This window comes from Aegilops tauschii, chromosome 3, assembly GCF_002575655.3.
Source record: "Aegilops tauschii subsp. strangulata cultivar AL8/78 chromosome 3, Aet v6.0, whole genome shotgun sequence".
NCBI lineage: Eukaryota > Viridiplantae > Streptophyta > Magnoliopsida > Poales > Poaceae > Aegilops > Aegilops tauschii.
In genome coordinates this window covers 576931098-576948276 of record NC_053037.3, presented here as the reverse complement: position 1 = coordinate 576948276, position 17179 = coordinate 576931098, and the positions used below count along the sequence as shown (strand labels likewise).

At 47.1% G+C, this 17179-nt stretch overlaps 1 pseudogene; it reads right to left on the bottom strand.

Annotated features, from left to right (window-relative positions):
- The window catches only part of LOC109762235 (probable serine/threonine-protein kinase PBL7), a 40727-nt pseudogene extending 24063 nt beyond the window's left edge, over positions 1-16664 (bottom strand).
- Between the last annotated feature and the right edge of the window lie 515 nt (positions 16665-17179).

The window sequence follows — 17179 nt, the reverse complement described above, 5'->3', positions numbered from 1 at the left end:
GAGGGAGGGTGAGAGGGATGCGGGCGTGTGCATGCACAAGAGAAAGTTAGCGCTAGCTACAAAGATAAGAGGGTTGTGTGGGTGTAAAAGACGAATAGAGACCATATATACTTCATTATAAAAAGCGAATTCGGATATTTGAAGAATTTATCATAGTGTTTCAAACCGAGGCATGTGTGAATATATATAACGGTGATACACATGGTGTGGTTATGAACATGTTATACTACATTTAATATATTTTATCTCTACTCTTATAAAAAACGGAGTTGTTGATGATGGTGTGCCTGCCATCCTGCATTATAGGCCGTCCGATTTATATCTGGCGGATAGCAAGGAAACTATGATGGTTGAAGTTGGCAACAATCATGATTGTATAGATTCTTATTGAAATATAGACACGAATTCAAATTTAGTTCGAATTGCAGCGGTAGTATAGACATTTGGAATGCACTAAAATGTTGGTATGAGTAGGTTACATGCATTATACAGCAAGCGAAAAAATTTAATCAGACATAACATGGATTCATACTCCCTCCTTCCATCTATATAGGGCGTAATGAGATTTTTAAGACCGCCTTTGACTATTGACAAGATTAATAGTACATGACATGCACAATGTGAAAATTATATCATTGAAAGAACCTTTCACAGACGAATTTAACGGTGTTCTTTGTGTAAGTTGCATGTCATATATCATTGCTCATATTTGGTCAAAGTTAGCATCAAAAAACGCATTAGGCCCTATATAGATGGAAGGAGGGAGTAGCTTTGAATAGCATTTGTATAGTAAAACGGGGCAAGACTCTCTCTTTGTGTGGTGTGAATAGTTTTATTTTTTTCGTTTTCTTTTTGGTTGAGGGAAGTGTGAATTGATTTGGTACGTACAAGTACAATATTACTACATGTTAGGCTTGTCCCTAAAATTCAACCTGCGTCTTGTTATATCCCGAAAATTCAGATATTGTGCTCCCAAAACTGGCACCTTCACAACCTGCGCCTTGCTATCCCGAAATTACAACGCGCGCGAAAACTCCCTCCAGCTGCCAAATCCCGACACGCGAAATCCCCCTTCTAACCCTGAGCCGAAAGGGCCGCTAGTTCAAATCGGTGGGGGGTACTTTTGTAACACACCCTATATTTTGGACAAGCGCGTCCCTAAGTCATGCTTCACCACCTCCCATCGCCCCCTTTTCGCCATTCGAAATCCCAGGCCGCCATAACCTCTCCGCTCCAGCCGCGAAACCCCACCCTCCTCCTTCCGCCACGTCACTGCTGCCCAGCCGGCGCCTCTTCCCCGACGACGTCGTCCACCGCAACAGCTCGACGTCCCTCGTCCACCTCCCCAGATGAGGATCCGTCGTCCATCTCGCCGTCCCGCCGGTTCAGCCGCCCCGTCCTCCACCTCCAAGGAGCTGCTCCGACGATCGCCTCGTCTATCGCAGCTGCTCCATCCCCACAACGCTGCCTTAACCTGCTCCACCGGAACCGCAGCATCCTCAGTTCCTTACCGACTCCTCGGACGAAGCCGAGGCCTACTCGGCGCCACCAAAGAGGTTGTACACTCATCGCATCGCACCTTCTCCTTAACTTGACCTCCCGGCAACGACGGTGCTCCATCCCGCACCCCCATGGAGCGGCTACCTTGAAGCCGGCGCCGCGGGCGACATCTCCATGGCGGCTCTCCCCCAGTGCGAGGCCCCTTCGGCGGCGGCGTCCATACCAGCCGGATCTGCTGCTGCTGCTCCGGCTCTTGCTCGCTCGCTTGCGCTGCGGCTGCTGCTCCGGCTCTCGCTCGATCGCTCGCTCGCCCAGCTGCTGCTGCTGCTCTCCCCTGGCTCGGGCTGCTGCTCTGCTCCGATTAAGCCACACTTTAGTCGATTTTCAGGGGTTGGGGGGCTCGCCGGAGTTAAGGAAGAACCACCCGCAGCGGGGACGGGGGCTCGCTGGAGAGGTACCCCACTATCTATCTTAGGGTTCAGGGTGGGGGCGGGGGCCTAGAGGGCTGGCCGGGCGGCGGTGGCGAGTTGTTTCGGGGCGGCGAGGCGGCGCTGGGGCCGGCGGTTCGGCCGATGGTGGCTGGCTGCTCAGGGGGGTGCAGGTTGAAGATGAACTGCAGGCCCTCCCTAAACTACTTGTCAAGTGCCTCTCTGCTACCATTGCGTTCAGTTTCGACAGTAGCATTCAGATTCCATAGTAAATTTCAGTTTTGACAGTTAAGTTCAGAGTCAACAGTTTTTACCTCATGTGTTGTAGTCAGGTGGTTTTTGGTGATGTTAATTTTACATCCATTTTACATCATCTATTGGAGATGCTATTAGAATCCCACTTGAGATTTACGATGCCTGTCTTGTGCTGCTTCAGCCTTGACGTCTTACGGCTCACCGGAGCTGCTCCAACGACAGAACGATCCATCACAGCCATCTCTGCAGATTCCTCAGATCTTCCTCCACACCTCCGACAGCCATCTCTGCCTCAACTGCTTCAGCGACCAACCCAATGATGCTGAGGTCGACACGGCTACGGTAAAGAGGTTGTACACTTGTTGCATCACTTATTACTATACATTCACGTCGATCCATTAGGGCTATTTTGGTTCAACGGAAAAACGTCGATCCACTGGTTGTTACCATCACTCTAAATTTCTGCATGCTCTCCTTACATAATCTCACCATATTTTTTCGTATGCATGTCAGATATTGTACACAGTCATGCTGAACATGTAGAGAAAAAGAGAAGAGTTTTGCGCGGCAATACAATGTCATGCAGACATTGCTCCATGGTGCGTTCAATGGCAAACCCTCCCCACCCCTCTCTAGATTGTAATCCAGAGGAAGATACCTGTTCTGAGGTGGATTCAGACGCCGCTGACCACTCCTATTTACCCCCCAAGGTGTTTGCTCTACCTTGGCATGATGATGTTAGTCATATCATGCATATGTTGCCTTGCAGCGCCTACTTTTGACATCATATATGTCATCTGCTTAGTTTAGACATGTTCTGTAATGCCACCTGTTTAGTTTCTATATCATATATGGGAATTATGCAGTCTCATGTCTTTTAGCCAGCCATAATATATGTGAAATGTGCAATGCCATCCTGTTTAACCAGGCATCATATATTTGAATGATATCTTGCCCATCCTTTTCTTCATTACATTTCCATTTGTCGACAATGTTTGTACATTAAACTACTCTTCCTGTGAATCAGCCATTTGGGTGGGAGATGGAAAAATCTGGAGTGAAAACAAGGCCTTCAGAGCAGACAGTGCTACCTGTCGAAGCAGATCTCTTGTTGGGTCCCGATAGCTCCTCAGAGATGGATTCAGAGACAGATGACCAGTCCTGTTCCCCCATTGAGGTGTATGCTCTAACTTGGCACGGTTATACTGCTCATATCATGCATACGGTGTCTTGCATTGCATAGTTTAGACATCATATACACAATATTCAACACCATGTTCTTAGTTTAGACATCATATCGAATGCCCTCTGTTTAGCATATAAATCACATATGTGAATTAAATGATGTGATCCTGATTACTTAGATAACATGTAGGTGAATTATGTCATGCGATCCTCTTTAGTTATTCATCATATCTTTGAATTATGTTATGCTATGCTATCCAGTTTAGATAGACATCATATATGTGAAATTATGTCATGCTATCCGTTTTAGTTAAACAATATACATGTCAACTATTTCATGCCCTCTTTTTTCCACACTATATATTGCATCTGTCTCTCATACAATGTATGTACATTCAACTATGTTTCCTGTTTATCAGCCATTTGAATTGGAGTGGGTGACGCCAGTATCTAGCGGACTAAAACACGGTCTTCAAATAAAACAGTGCTACCTCTTGGTGGAGATAGCACCCCGGTTGTACATGCACAAGAACCAGCCCTACCACACATAACCCAAACTCTCGCAGATTGTACCCCTACTGCGATGGACAGAGAACCAGCTTCACCCAATCTAACACCAACCCCAGCCGATAGTAACCCAGTTCCTATTGACACAGCACCATCTCCACCACAGAGCTCCCAAACAAGAGCAGTTAGTAAGGCAGCTCCAGTGCCCAAAGGGCCAGTACTATCACGGCGAACCCCAACTCCACCAGTTAGTACGCCTATTCCTGTGGAGGAAGCACAACCAGCTAGTCGTAGTTTAGCATCTATCGCATTTGATGTTGTTAAATCGTATGTGCGTATCTTCCCATCTTGGAAATATTATACTGAAGATGAAGGAAAATGCCAATTGCAGGTGTTTGTCCAGGAGTTATGTGTAAGTAATGTTATTCATGACAATTACTTTGCTTCGTCCCATACATCCTACCTCCATGATGGTTATAATACAGCAAATTTTCCCATTTTTCTCTGTAGAGAAGGACCGATTTGGAAACTCAGGATGAGGTAACCTGTGCTAATACCTCTGCTATCTTCAAGAATGCTTGGTGGCAGTATTGGAATTGCCTGAAGAAAACGTACTTCACCGGCAAAGAAACTCATCAAATTCCCTTACGTTCTCCTGAGACACATTTACTGGACGATGACTGTGAACACCTTGCTTTGTACTGGTCCCGAACCAAGAATGTGGTAAGGTCTATGAGCTCATTTTCTATTTTTAAGTATTATATTCTTGCGTCTTACTGTACTCTGTTCATGTAGAACAAGTGCCTAAACATGAAGAACAACTGTTCTAATTTAAGATTCCATTGATATCATAGTTCAAAAAAGCGCTAGGCGTTAATTGTGTGTTTTGCCACCGCCTTGCGCTTTACTGACCAAAGCGCACGCTTATGCGCAGTTATGCACAGATTATGCGTAGTTATGCGCAATGCGTTTTGCCAACGCCTAGAGCCTAGGCGCGCTTAAGCGCTCGCTTAGGCACGCCTTTTTAAACTATGATTGCTTTGCTCTTGTATCACTATATTTACTCATACAAACTTATTTTTAAATTGAAGGATCCAATCGAAACTCCAATGGCACATCAGGTATGTTCACGCATGTTTCTTTAACAGGTTTGCTCTTATCAATAGCTCTGTTGATTTCAATTTCAATTGTGTATACACTTGACTTTCATATCATGCACATTACTAGCATCACAACAGAGCCAATAGTGTTGTTGTACATGTAGACCCGTGGTACCCATCTGAAATCTTGTTGTGCCGTGTAGTTTCCCATGCTTTGTATTCTTTCACTGTTGCTTTGTCTTGAACTGATATGATTTGAACCGTGTCTCTATTTTGATTTGGCAAGACAATGCAGTGACCATAGGACATAGATATATGTTTGTTTGATGCTTTTATTATGTACTAGTACTTGGCAATAGAAGACTTGGTAGTTTAATCCTGTCCACCTTACTAATGAACTGGTTCACCGAAATGAGTTTCATATACTAGTACATGCTAAACTTGTTATGTGTCTGCTTGTTTCTTCTTTTAGAATGCTGACAGAATATTGGGGAAGAGTGCCTTATTAAGCAATGGTAAAGGAAGTAATGCAGATAAGGTTCGGGATAGTGACACATCCTTGTTGGTCTCCAACAAAGCTGATAAAACAGCTAAGGAAGACTATCTTGAAGACAGGGACACAACCCCAAAGTCCTGTCTTGGTTTAGTGTTCGAGTTACTGGCCACTACCGCTTGCACAAGCTATTCAAACTCACTGTCTGAATCAGTTCGGTTTCTTGAGTCTCAACTACAAGCTGAAAGACATCGATCGACTGTGCTGCGACAAGAAGCGGAAGGACTGCGGAAGTCCCTGGAGCATTCAGATGCATACTTTCTGGTGCAACAGCAAGCGTTGGAGGATTTTAGCGCCAAATAGGAAAAAGCTAATCAGCTTGCTAAGCTTATTGCCAGCATGGTGGATACCCAGGATAACGTTTCTTGAGCTCTTCTGAAGTTGTTTCAGTTATGCTCTTGTTTTGCTGCCGCGTTTATTTGCACTGGTGGCCAATTTTGACGGCCAGTGTATGTAATGTACTGCTTTGTTCCCTATATTTGCACTGGTGGCGAACTTTGATGCCCAGTGGATGTAATATGTGTAATAGCGGTAATAGGATAGCGTTAATTGCTTGCTTATTTATTTCCTTATTGTCTTGTTTAGTTGTTTGCTTGTAGTCACTGCAGTTCTTTTTTTGTTTTTTTCTAGTGGCCACAATAGCCTATTTTTGGTAACTAGGCCAAAATAATCATGGCAACACACGGACTGTTGTAACCATGGGCCTCCTGCAGGCCGTATGATCCATGGGCCTTTGTCCGGCCATAGGATCCATCGGCCTTCTATACGGGCCTTAGGGTCCATGGGCCTTCTACGGGCCGTAGGGTCCATGGGCCTTCTACGGGCCGTACGATCCATGGTCCTTCTACGTGCCGTACTATCCATGGGCCTCATACGGGCCGTAGGATCCATGGGCCTTCTACGGGGCGTATCATCATTTCGCCAATCATGGGTTGTACTATTCGTGGACCATAACGGGCCGTTAATAGGCCGTATTTGATAACTCGATGAAAACAGCCCAACGGGTTTTTTTGACATGAAAACGGCCCAACGTATTAATGGTCCGCAAACGGGCCGACTGTAACGACGGGCTGAATTTGGCCCACAAGCAGAAAATGACAGTAACGGGCCGTATGTAACCGAATGCTGCAAATGAGCCCAAGAATCAATGGGCCCTGAGAAGGCCGAAAGATAACTTGGGCTGGAAACGGCCCAATGGAATAACGGGCCGTTAATGGGTATAAAGTGATACACTGTTCATTACGGGCCAGTTTCACCACGGGCCGTTAATGGGCCAAGAGTTACAAACGTCCTCATATGGGCCGAAAGAAGTCATGGGCCACACATGGGCCGGAAGTTAAAACAGGCTGAATCATATTGGACGGCCCAGATGACGCTACTGGGCCTAATTCGGATAGGGCGTAACGGGCCCTGGGTTAGCGGGCTGTAAATGGGCTATATGCGAACAGGCCGTTAACAGGATTTCCGTGGGCCAGCCCGCCACCTTTTGACCAAGTCAAACGGGCCGGCCTTTTCACAGGAATGTGCCTCCATTGGGCCATGCCACGTGTCGCCGTATCATAGGCGCCTTCGGTCCAATGAGCGGATGACATTTGTCCCAACGGTCAGCCGACACGTGTTTCCTCCAGCCAATGATGATTTTACACGTGGAAAATCCCCATTGGTCGGGGCTGTTAACGGGTTATCGGATCCAAAACCCGACCCGATAGCTTAACGGCGTTCCGTTACGGTGGATGCCACGTGTCGGTCACCCTTGACGAAAGCACTTCTGTGACGCGCGATTTATCGTCATGGAAGTGGACACTTCCGTGATGATAATTTTGGTAATGTCATGGAACACTTCTACGACAGCACAGGTATGACTATCTTGATTCTGTCATAAAATCGTCATGGATGTACATGCATGACAAAAAACGCGACCTACTGTGACAAACACGTATCATTATGGAAGTGTATTTTTTTGTAGTGCTTGCGGGCCCGCATCGCCATTGGGTGGTATTAGGATCTTTTACTCCTCGTCTATACTCTGGGAATCTATTCTCTCTTCTATTCGGGTTAAATGAATTTACTAACTACATTAGGTTCTCGTAACAACTTTCCTCGGAGAGCCCCTTCATTTCGGATGGTTGCCTACTTCACCAGAAGACTTCAAAGATACTCTCTGATCTACTCCCGAGTACTCGTGTTCATTTCTTTTGCAATCCCTTAACACCGTTGAATCCTTATGGATAACTGCGTACCCTCGCCGTTCATACTTCCATCCCTATTTGTTCTTGTTATTACAAGATACCCGAAAGTATCCTCCGACTTTCGAGAATCCTTTTTCCGACTGCCTTGCAGCTCTTTTCCGCCTGAATAACCCTACGAACAATTCCTCACACTTATCGGGGATTCGTTCATCCCCAGTTGATAATATGTCTCACCAAATTCTTCAAATGCAATTCGATCTTCCGATAATCCTTAGTATCCTATTGCTCCTGTTCTTCCTTATCGTCTTGCATTACGGTTAATACCATATGTCTAACAGTATTCATTAAACTCCTTTGAGATTGTCATTCCTTTCCTATTGATTCGACATGTGTGTTAATGCACACATTCATTAGTTATTCCCTGGTAATTATTTATCCTTCTGGCTCATACTCCACTCTCGACATGAGCTGTTTCTCGGCAAATCAAACCTTGATTGATTGTCGATCTAAGCCTATTCAACTTATCCATCCTTAATCAGAGCGTCTGATTCCGATCCCTTGATTTGGAACTCATAATTCCTTTGCATTTAAGCATCGAATTATTCACATGTTTCTATAATCCGAATCCTTTGCATTCTTTCTTCTTCTGGTTGAGTACCGATACTCACATTAGATCCTATGTGGACCGCCAGATCCTTTGTTGGATTTTATCTGACAACGTCCTTCATATTCAATAACCTTTTGGAGCCTTTCCTCAGATACATAATGCCTTTGGTAAATTGTATCCTCTGCCTTCTCAACCAGGCTCTTCCTTCGAGCTTGTGTTATTTTACTCGTGGAGTTTGTGGTATATGTTCCCAAGATGGCCCTATGGGTTGAACCTATGCCTTCCTTAATCCATGTGAACTCGAGAGTTTTCACGAGTCATACTCTTCTGGTGTTTTGCCAGATAACATTTCAACACTACAACTTCATTGAACGCGAGAAGTGAATGAAAGGTTATGCATTGGAGAAGTGGGAGTCGACCTTGAACTATGTGCTCATGCCCATGGACCTAATGTGGATCTTATCATGGAAGTTTCTTGTGATATAATAATCCCCTTATTATAAGTTCATACGGTATCTATGTTTGGTCCTTTGCAACCGTGGCTCTGACCACGATTGTTCCCCTCTGATTCCATTTCTCGGACAAGTTAAACCACTTGTCTTCTACAGATCAATGCATCTCCGCAACCTCTATTTTGATCTTCCTTCGAGTATTACCCTCCGGTACCTCGAGAACAACAAAGAACCGTGTTGCTTCCTATGAGTCTTCATCTGGTATTGCTTCTCATCGATTTCAGATTTCCCGGGGTTTGAGTTGTTAGTCACTCGAGAACGCCGATAAGTGAATCGATTCCACACTCCGATTCAATAACTCTAAATAATTTTCGTTGCTTATGAGTTTAATAATCCTTCAAGTCATTCCTAGCCCGATGGGCTATATCATTATCGTGCTAAATTTTAACTGTGCTACCTGGTCCTTCTTCCCGGAGCTCAATTTCTGATGATGAGCTAAGCCTACGTCGATTTTCCTCGTCATATCTTTTTGCCTTGAACAACAAGCTTGATTTCAAGTTTGTGCCATACCCGTGGTTCCAATAACCTTTTGCTTCATCGTTCCTTTGACTTGATGTCATCGCCGATCGATTACATCTTCATGAAATCTCTCCACAATTGTGGTGATCATCATCAACATTCTGAAATCTTCCAGGATATCAATATTCATGATGAGAAATACCATGCTTGCCCCTCAATGATTTGTGTTATCATCGACAACATTTATGCCTTCGCCCCAACACAAACTTGTTCATATAATTTTGCAAATACATCCTTTGTGACATGTCGATGGATTGCTGCTGAACCCATCGGCCACCTTCTCATCTTTTACCTAATAAAATTGCATGAGATGTTCTAAAAATTCCTGATTGATCCTTTGTATTCCCAAGGTCCGATCTTTACCTGATGACCATGTCAATGCTATCCCGAAGCATGACAGTGGTACTCCGAACATCAATAAGAACATTGGGAGCGCAACGCTAACTGTTCTTGATCAATTATCCAAACAACGTTGTATGGGTAAACCTCATAAATTCCTTACCCCTTTGTCTAAATGATTTAATACTTGGAGCCCTATCATGCCCTGCCTTTCCTTGGGAAAGTTACACTCTAATACTTGGGTATAAACACCTTTCCTTTCCATTGGTCTGATTATCATAAAAATCACATTTTCCTTTCCCTTGTTTTGTTTCACCTTTCTTGTAATCTAACTTGTCTGAGCAGAGATAAATCCCTGCTTAAGTAAGCACCTCGATGTACAACTCTGTCAGTAAGACCCTGTTACTATTGTTGATGACATTCCGGTAACCACCGATGGACGAGAACTTTGCCTATTGGTCTGCCTCGTCTTACGAGAAGGAAAATGGTTCTCTTCGTCCCACGCCCTTGGTACCAAACTTTGTTGCCAACATAACTGACAGGCTATCCTCTGACCTGCCTTGCTATCATGACCGTTCAAGATGTTAGCGCCTTCCTGCTTTTAACCCACATGGTGGGCCCATACCCCACAGTTCCACAAGATCGAAACCTGACTCTCCTGTACACCCTTGTTTCTAAGGTTATTTCTCACGCTTGGCTTCATATGAAAATCCCGAGCCGGCTTCCGAGTGGCGATCTATTCTTGTATCAGACGCAATACTTATTACCATTTCTCTGAACCCCTTACACCCCTTGTTTCACGCAACAAACGATTGCCTACCCGGTTGGAGCTTCTTATTGCACCTCACTTTGTTATCGATGACTTCCTGGAATTTCAACTCGAGAGATGCCTCTTTGCAACGTTCACTGAGATAGTCCCCAGGTAACTATCTTGTGTTGAGCTCCGTCCTTCCCGAGTCTTTCCCCCTTACTCCACCCCTTAAATCTCGGGACGAGATTTCTTGTAGTGGAGGATATTTGTAACACCCCGAGAATCATGCTACAGTAATCCCCTTCTAATGATGCCTTTTCATCATTGTTACTGTTGCTAATCTCACTTTGATTCTAATCCAGCCCAGATCTCAAATTCAAATTAAAGTCAAAATTCAAACTTCTCAAATATGCAAACTAAAATGTTCATTTTGTGGCAAATTTTTCATTTGTTAATATTGGTGGTGAACCATTTTTTTTGCAAAGTGGTTGATGCCCTAATCTGAAGAAAACAGGAAAGGTTAAATAAATAAATAAATAAGAACCCCCCACTACCCTTGGGCCTCGGCCAACTGGCCGGCCCGGCTGGCCACCGTACCCCCTCCCTGGACCGAACCCACCTGTGCCGGCCCACCTAACCCACCCGAGCCAGCCCACCTCCCCCGTTCGCCTTCCTGTTCGAGCGACCGCGGGCGCGGTCGCCATCCAACCACTTCGCCGGCGATGCCCGGCGAGAGGATAAGGCCTCCACCGCCCCGACGCCTCAGCCCCCTCGGCTCCCACTTGCCCTGCCTCCCCCCACTCGCGCCAGTCCCTATCCCCTCGCACACTCCCTCCCCCTCCTCCAGATCCGCCTCGCCGACGCGCCCTGCACCGTCCGCCGTGCTGAACGCGGCCACCGCCGTCTCCGTCCCTCTCCGACGAGTCCCCGAGCGCCGTCGTGCCCCGTGAAGTCTTCCTCGACCACCGGACCAAGCCAGGAGCCCGCACAACGAGTGCGGCGACCTCTCCTTCCTCCTATGCTCCGACGAACGCCGGCGTCGAATTCGGCCACCCCGAGCCTCCCCCGAGCCCACGATTGCACACCTATAGGCTCACGGTGAGCAGCCGCATCGCCTCCCCCTCTCTCCGACCTCTCCCCGTAGCCGCAGCCGCCGCTTTTGCCGTGCCCGAACACCTCGTCGCGGACGAGCTCGTAGCCGTGCCCTCGCTGCCCGTCGAGCACAAACGAGCTCGGGTTCATGCTCATCACGCCCGTGCGAACCCGAAGCACCCATCTCCGCGCTCTGCCGAGCCCCGTAGCGCCAAATCCGAATGCGGCCGAACTCCGGCGACCGCCCCGCCTCTCGCCGTCGCCGTTCCAGCCTGTTACGGGCCGCGCCGCCACCGTAGATGGATGCGGCGTCGAACGCCCGTTCGAACGCGCCTAGCCGCACCTCTCCCCGTGCCCTGTAGCGTTTTTCCGGCGAAGTCCGGCGATGCTCCGCCGCGGTTTTGGTCACCGGGGCTCTCTCCGGCGCCGACGCCGACGTGGCTCAGTGGGCCCCGCCCCAGGGTCACTAACCAGTGGGCCCTGATGGCCCAGATGACTGGGTTGACCCAGTCAACTGCTGACTGGGCTGCCCAGTGAGACTGACGTGTGGGCCTCACTTGTTTAAAACATTTTATAAATAAATAAAACTGCTAGTTAAAATCTGTTATTTAATTAGTAGTTAGTTAGTCACTGACACTTGGGGCCCACCCCTCTAATCAGTCTGTTAGATTAGTTTAACCCATTGTTTAAGCTAGAGAGTCTGACAGGTGGGCCCCGCCTGTCAGTTTGACCAGTCAGCAGGCCAGCCAAATGCTGACACATTGCTGACGTCATGCTGACGTCATATTCCTTTTCTGTTAATTTAAGTAATTCCAGAATATGTTTTCAACTTGCAAAAATCATAGTAATTAAACCGTAACTCCGATGAAAATATTTTCTACATGAAAGTTGCTCAGAAAAATCCAACGAATCCGGATACGTGGTCCGTTCATCTGTCACATGCCCCTAGCATGCTCAACTTGGAACTTTCCCCCTCTTTTCCTTTGTCCGGAATCCACCTAACGTCGGGAATTCATCCACGGATGTTTATCCCCTCCGTCTGCAACGTGTAGTACTACATTAGGCCGACCCTAGTTCTGCTTATCGTCATGTCATGCTTAGCGTTGCATCTGTGTGCTTATATTTACTGTTTCCTCCCCCTCTTCTCTCCGATAGACCCTGAGACCGATGCCGCCCCTGTGATCGACTACGTCGACGACGACCCCTCCTTGCCAGTGCAACCAGGCAAGCCCCTCCCCCCCTTTGATCATCCTGATATCGCCCATTCCATTCTCTCATGCTTGCATTAGATTTTGCTACTGTTATTGTTTGCTCCTATTCTGATGCATAGCCTGCTTTTGTAACCTGCTCATTGTTACCTACCTGCTTATCCTAAACTGCTTAGTATAGGTTGGATAGTGATCCATCAGTGACCCCCACCTTGTCCTTGTTGCCCCTGCTTCATCATCGAAGACCCGATCAACGGGATTGAAGTCCAGGCCCCGACACCGCACATCACTTTCCCCTTAGTTGCTCGACACTACTGGGTTACTATCGAGTGCCGAGGGTGAGACCTCTACAGCACTTCTGATGTTAACCGTGTAGTGTAGCTATTCGGTCGTGGTCATCGAGGGTGATTCCGCCTTAACCACTTCCGATACAACTCTGTCGTGCAACCCCTCAAGTGTGAACCTCGGGGGTGGTTCCTCTTACGTTCACCTTGATGATTACATCAAGTGGAATTCACCGGGGGTGATTCCTTGGGTTTTCCCCTTGATGTTTGGACACACAGTTACTATGGTTACTATGACTTTACACTGAACCCTGTTACTAAAGTTGGTTCAACCCTGAGGGGTACCCGCGCGAGCATATTTGCGAGTGATGAGGAGTCGGGTTGACCTGGAGGGTGCCCGCGAGATAATTACGAGGCGTGGCCGGGCATTCCTAGCCCTTGCCGCAAGTCCTCGAGACGGGGCAACGGGGTCACATCTTTTGTTAGTCTCTGCTTGTTACTGCGTGCTCCTAATCCACTACGATTTGGATATTTGATTCGAGGGGCCTCTGGCCTGATAGCACTAACCATCACGTGGGCATCGTATGGGCGTTCTGCGTCGTATGCATCAGCCGAAGCTTAATAGACGTTAGCGACTGAGCGGCGCGCGCCCGGTTGGACTGCGTAAGCACCTGCCTTGTTGAAGGAGGTAGCTAGGTCTGCTCACCGGCCGCGTACGCAACGTGCAGGAGTTCCCGGGGAGATGGCGCATGACCCCTGGGGGCATAGGTTTAGTCCAGCGTGCTGACCTCTCTATTAAGCCTAGGTCGGGTTGCGGCGTATTGTTTGGCCGAGGCCGGGCATGACCCAGGAAAGTGTGTCCTGCCGGAGTTAATCGAGTGTGGTGGCTACGTTGGTGCACCCCTGCAGGGAAGAAAACATCTATCGATAGCCTGTCCTACGGTAACGGACACTTGGAGTTGTATCCCGATCGATACAACTAGAACAGGATACTTGTGATGAGAACTGGATGGTGATGAGAATTGGATTGTGATGACACTTGGACAGTATGGCTCTGGGATTGCTTTCTCGCAGGGAGTCGAGAAAGGATCTCTGACCGAGGTTGATAACACTACTACTACTTTACTTTATGCTACTCTACTCCCTCCTATTGCTGCAAGATGGTGGTTTTCAGAAGATGCTAGTCTTCGATAGGATTAGGTTATCCCCTCTATTCTGGCATTTCTGCAGCCCAGTCCACATATACAGCCTTCCTTTGATAATGTTGCATATGTAGTGTAGATCCTTGCTTGCGAGTACTTTGGATGAGTACTCACGGTTGCTTTGCTACCCCTTTTCCCCCCTTTCTTCATCTTTCCTGTTGCTGCAACCAGATGTCCGAGCCCAGGAGCCAGATGCCACCGTTGATGCCTACTACTACGTGGAGACCGCTGACAACCAGGAGTAGTTAGGAGGCTCCCAGGCAGGAGGCCTTGCCTTTTCGATCGATGTTGCTTTTGTGCTAGCCTTCTTAAGGCAAACTTGTCTAGCTCACGTTTGTACTCAGATATTGTTGCTTCTGCTGACTCTTGTGTTTTCGAGCTTATGGATTCGAGCCCTCGAGGCCCCTGGCTTGTAATATAAAGCTTGTATTATTTTAATTTGTGTCTAGAGTTGTGTTGTCATATCTTCCCGTGAGTCCTTGATGTTGATCGTACACATTTGCATGTATGATTAGTGTACGATTGAATCGAGGGCGTCACATTTAACTTCTCATCACACAGTCGTTCATATGACTAACATTTTAGCAAGAAAATATCTTCCTAGTTTAATACATTCGCTTTATCACTGCAAACGTGATTATACCTGTAGCACTAGCCCCTATAGAATAGTGAAAGTCGCTACATTCAAAACAGGTGTTACACAATGAATTTATAAGCTAGAGATTTAAGCCCTAAAAAAAGGTTGCCACACAATTCGTTGAATGGAAATTCAGACATATAGCTTGAGGCATAATTGTTGGTAATTTTTGTGGAGCTATACTCCTCTAAGGTCACCCTTGTCTCACTGATGACATGATGTCTGCTATCACCAATCAAGGGCTGTCATCCTTTGGTTGGCCTGCTACTCTACTACAACCAGTAGTCATATTGATACTGGAACTATCACTGAACTCTGTGAATCGTGTCGATCATACATCTTGGAAATACTATCCGGTAAAAGGTTTGATTGCAATGGCAAGCGTTGAGCATAAACCCGTTTTTTCCATTGGTTAACAACTGGATTTCTCATACAGCTGTGTGTCATATACTCTTAAACAAATATGTCTATCCTAGAATCCCAGTCATTGAACATGACTGCTAAAGCATCGAACATGACTGCAATCATTGAACTGCTCATAGATCAACACATGAACCAACCTCTTCGCTGTCCAGCACACCTTTATAAACCTTTGCGAACCGACCCTCTCACAGGAAGTTATCTCGTGGGAAACCCGATGTCGCCGCGTTCATCTGCTCGTAGGTGAATGCTAGGTGATTGGTATGCACACCAGGGCTTGAGATGCTCTCTAAGCTTCACATATCTGCAGAAATAAAAGCACCAGTGAAAAGCCTAAACGCATGCATTATCCCAGAATGACACTTTTTATGGGAAATTATCAATTAATGAAAAGGAACAGAAAAATTCCAAGTATGCAACAAACAATAACTAGCTGATCATCACTTTGTAACAAACAAAGCAGGGAAGACTGGAACACCAACAGTCCCAACCTGCTGGTAGCCTCTTCTTCTTCTGCAGCAGAACGATGTCGTCGTAGTCAACATGCACTCTTCTTGTACAAACAACCTCCGAAGCCCTGAATATTTTCTGAGGCAAGAAATCCTCCCCTACAAGCGGAAAGTGGGCTATCTCCAGAATAAGAAACCGTCTGGCATGGCCGAGTGGAGGTATGGAGGAGGTCGAGGCGTCACCCTGGCCGAGAAGAGGCATGGAGGAGGTCGAGGCGGCACCCTGGCCGAGAGGAGGCGTGAAGGAGGTGGAGGCCCCCTAGGCGGGGAGGAGCTGCAGGGGAGGGAACCTGGTGAGCCAGACTGGAGATCACGAGTCGGAGAGCTAGTGCGGGGGATAGGGCCGAATAGGCAGGGTCAAGGATCCTCCTCTTCTTTCTTGATGACGCACAGACGAGTTTTGATATGGGCTTGGCCTTGTCGCCACAGGGGCTCGGATATATTTTGGATATCGCCATGTCGTTGCCGCCGTCGAGTTTTCCCTCTTCGCCGTTAAGGCTGAGTTCCTGGATTATGTACCCTTGCCGAATTTCCTCTCCCCGCGTTCCCAACACAGTGAAGGAGAACGCATACCGAGTTCCCTCGGGGACGAGCGGCAGCGGGCAGCACTCAGATTTCCAAGTGCCTCCGGGGACAACTCTTTTCTTCCTCGAGTCGGTTACTGTCTTGGGGCGGACCACATTGATGAAGTACAGGGCCAAGCTCCCGTCCGCCGGGGTCGTAGAGGGGTATGTCACCAGAAGTTTTTTGCAGATGGTAGTTGTAGACATTGACAATCAAGAGGAAGTAGTGGGGGAGCATCCACGGGGCGAGACCCCTCACCCAGAGGCAGAGCACCCCGAGGAGCTCCAGGTGTCCGGCGTCCATCGAGGCGGGAGAGGCAGGGGGGCTAGAGCTGTGGGCACCTTCCTTTCTTCGTCGCTTTCCTCCATGCCTTGATCGGCTCATGTTGGTTTGGGAATTGGTTGTTGTGGCTTTGGGCGGTGGAGGTGGGTATTTGAAGGAGATATTGGCAATTCCTATCCGACTACAGTGTAGATAGTACCAGGTGATAGTGTCATCGCTAGCGGTGGCCCTTTCGCTCTAGGCAGTGAGGATGTTGGGGTGGTCATCATAGATGTTTCATCCAGGCGTCTCCCTCGTCACTTCTCCTCTGCTATGTTAATTTTCGTGTATGCCCCTCTCCCCCATCGAAGTTAATTAAATATTTATACCAATTTTTCTTACTTATTTTTTAGTCGTGAGGTTTTGTTATAATAAGTAATTAGATCATTAAGAGTGTTTTTATGTTCGAGTTGGAACGTCTATTTTTGTATTTTTTGCATGTGAACTATATTTGTAATGAAATTTACATTTATATACTTTTTATTTCAGTACATTGC